The sequence below is a fragment of the Arachis ipaensis genome, chromosome B03 (assembly GCF_000816755.2).
Source record: "Arachis ipaensis cultivar K30076 chromosome B03, Araip1.1, whole genome shotgun sequence".
In the NCBI taxonomy this organism is placed as follows: Eukaryota; Viridiplantae; Streptophyta; class Magnoliopsida; order Fabales; family Fabaceae; genus Arachis; species Arachis ipaensis.
In genome coordinates, this window is record NC_029787.2 from 36,883,299 (window position 1) to 36,886,621 (window position 3,323).

The following is a 3,323-nucleotide window of genomic DNA, read 5'->3' on the forward strand; positions in this document are numbered from 1 at the left end:
TGTTTGGCATCTCCGATTAACTTGAACTCCTTGAATTAATCTGTTTTGTTATGCCTTGTGTAGCAAGAAGGGAAGCCCTTTCACACAAAAAAAAATAGATATGGAGATAGGGGGTCACCTTGTCGAATGCCCCTATTTGGCCTAAAGTAGCCAAAAGGTTGCCCTTCTACAACAAAAGAGTAAGAAACAGTCGTTACCAATTCCTTAGTCAAGTTAATACATTTAGCATCAAAGCCCAGCTTTTCCATGATGTACCATAAGAAGTGCCGTTCAACCCTATCATAAGCCTTGCTCATATCTAGTTTAATAGCCATCTCATGATCTGCTTCACTTCTCTTATTTTTCAAATAGTGCATACATTCGTGGGCAATTAGAATCAAGGTTCTGAAAATCGAACTGGTCATCGAACCGCTCTAGTTACTGGTTTATGGTTCATATGTTTGTTGAGAAACAAAGGAGGCCAATCCATAATGACTCTGTTATTTTCAAGGTTCAGAAAACCGGACCGGTCATTAAACCGCTCTAGCTACTGGTTCACTGGTTCATAGGTTCAATCGATTTGACCGTGGTTAAACCGAAAAAACCGTTTTATAATAAAATAATAAATAAAATATAAATAAACACATGAAAATATAATTATAGTCTAATGTAAGCTTTAAAATATCATTCAAAGAAAATACTTTTCTGAATCTCTTTCAATAAACCTTTACCCACTCAAAAGAATCTTAAGTTGTTATATGAGTGCTGAAATAGCAGAACCTAGGAAATTGGCTGCACCTTAGATGGCAGTTTTACAGGTTTTTTCACTTCAGAAACCAGGGACAACTGCAAATCAGGCTCAAATATTAGCTAAATATATATCAAAGAAAGTATGGATCACATTAACATTGGAGAAATGGAATACAGTTTGTAAGTACCTTGCTAAGTAAATCTGTAGGTGGTTCATAATTAAGTCTCTTGTCATTTGATTCCTATAAAGACAAAAGAAAGAAAGAGGGGGTAAGAATTCAAATAAGAAACATACACAAAATGATTCATTCACATCTCAAATACAAGCATAAGATTAGTACATTACCAGTGGATATACTTTGATACTTCGGAAGACACCTCTTTCACCTTTGTTCGATCATTGCTAATAAAAGCACCACACCCAGTTATAATCAATCACTTTACTTTACTAACAAAAAAAACATGAAAAATTGAACCTATTCAAAAATCAGTTTTACAAACCGCATCCTCAGGCTCTCCTCGGGGTTTGTTAGTCATTCCATATTTCTCCTGCCTTGAGCCAACGCTAGAGTTTGTCCTAGAAGAGTAATATAACCAGATAACATATTATAATTGCTCACTTAAATGCAAAGATAATGAACAAGTCTAGAATATGAAATTGACGAAGAAGAGGAATCAGATTTTAATTTTGAATTTCAACCACAACAACAATAAGAAGAATCAAATAGAAATTGCAGATCAAACACGAATTCAAAATTCAAATCCAGAAATTCAATAAAAAAATAACTCTAAATCCAGAAAATCAAGTACGCTTAGAGACAATTGCAAAGAAAGTAGAATTATAAATCAAGTACGCTTATGAATCAAGTACGCTTAAACAAAGTTCACAGTTCAGTTCACACTTTACAGAGCTTCACAGCCTTCACACTTCACAGTTCAGTATCACTATATCAGATTATCAGTATATCAGACTTCAGTGACTTATTATTAGAGCGTGGTCCTCAAAATCTTAGTAAAACAACACATAATTTTGATTCAGCAACATTAAACCAAGATAATCCATATTGATCAGCATCATACCATAATTCATCTTTACTGGCTGAGGTATTATTATCAGCAACACCACACATAAAACAACAGCATAGAAGAACCAAAGCTAATCAATAATCACAACACATTCAATAATCAATAATCAGTAAATTAAAATAATAAAATCACAACACACACAAAATAGCAGCATAGCAAAACCAAACAGAGAAATAAATTTCACACACCAGAAATGACCAAAACACACAAAGAAAATAAAAGAAGAAAGCTACAAACCCTAAGATGGAAGATGTGGCGTGACTGAGTGTCGCGGATGACAAAGACCGCGGCGAGTAGGACGATTGAGAAGTAGACAGCGGCGCAGCAGAGAAGTGGATGACGGCTTGACCGAGAGGAGGAGGAAACGGCGGCACTTGAGATGATTCTTCCTCTATGTGAGCGCGACGGCGGCGAAAGAGAGCACCTTCGAAGCTAGAAGCCTTGAACAGAGCACGAAAGAGGGAGACACCGAGAGAAGGAGCACCTTCGAACGGGCTACGAACGGGACAGTGGTTGCGGTGAAACAGATCTAGCGCTAGCGGGACTGTGGCAGCGCGAAAGGGAGGGACTAAGCTCGCCGGCGTTGAGAGGAATGGCTAGCTCGAGAGTGATGGGAGGGACGAGGGAGCGTGTGCTGCTGCACCGTTGGAGATTTGGAGTGGGTTAGGGTTGGTAACGCAAGAGTTGGGGAGGGGGTTACTGAATGCTAAACGGCGCGTTTTGAGTGTTTTTGGGCAAAGCAAAAAACCGGCCGGGTCCCGATTCGGTTCGACTGACCGGTTACCGGTCGGTTTAGCGGTTCAACAACGTTTTTTATTTTTCCCAGTTTTAGCATAAAACCGAATCGTAATTCTCACCGGTTCGCGGTTTAACCGGTTCGATCGGGCAGTTCAAACCGGTTTTCAGAACATTGATTAGAATATTATCTGAAATGAGTCTACCTTTGAGAAAAGCACTCTGATTTGGGCTTATGATTTTATTCATAATACCTTGTAGTCGGTGCACCATAACTTTAGAAATAATTTTATACATAACTGAGGACAAACTAACCGGTCGTACCTGAGTCATGTCACTAGCATCTGGCATCTTTGGAATCAAACAAATTTGAGTATGGTTGAAATTTTTTAGAATTCTGCCACTGTGAAAGAAACTTCACACTGCCTTAAAAACGCTACCTCCAACTATATCCCAGAAAAAGTGAAAAAACTTAGCTATAAACCCGTCATCACCAGGAGCACTCTGAGCATGAACACTGAACGTAGCTCTTTTGATCTCGTCCATAGTTACCGGCCTTTGGAGCCTACGGTTCATGGAAGCTGTAACCTTAGGCTCCAAATCCTCCAAATATGGATTCGGATCAACCGAACAAGAAGAAGTAAAAATATCGCAGAAGTAGTCTTCAGCTACCTTTGCAATATCTTCCGGTTTCGATGCAATCTCATTGTTCCTCCCAACTAATCTCCAAATTATGTTCCTTCGCACCCTTGATTAAAATTTCTGGTGAAAGA

The 3,323-nt window shown here is 38.8% G+C and overlaps 1 long non-coding RNA gene across 1 annotated transcript; it reads right to left on the minus strand.

Moving 5' to 3' along the window:
• Positions 587-2,421, minus strand: LOC107632964. The gene is made up of 4 exons (XR_002359247.1): positions 2,053-2,421; positions 1,231-1,306; positions 1,076-1,132; positions 587-971 (listed from the first exon to the last, which is right to left on the minus strand). It is a non-coding gene; the product is annotated as an uncharacterized LOC107632964 (long non-coding RNA).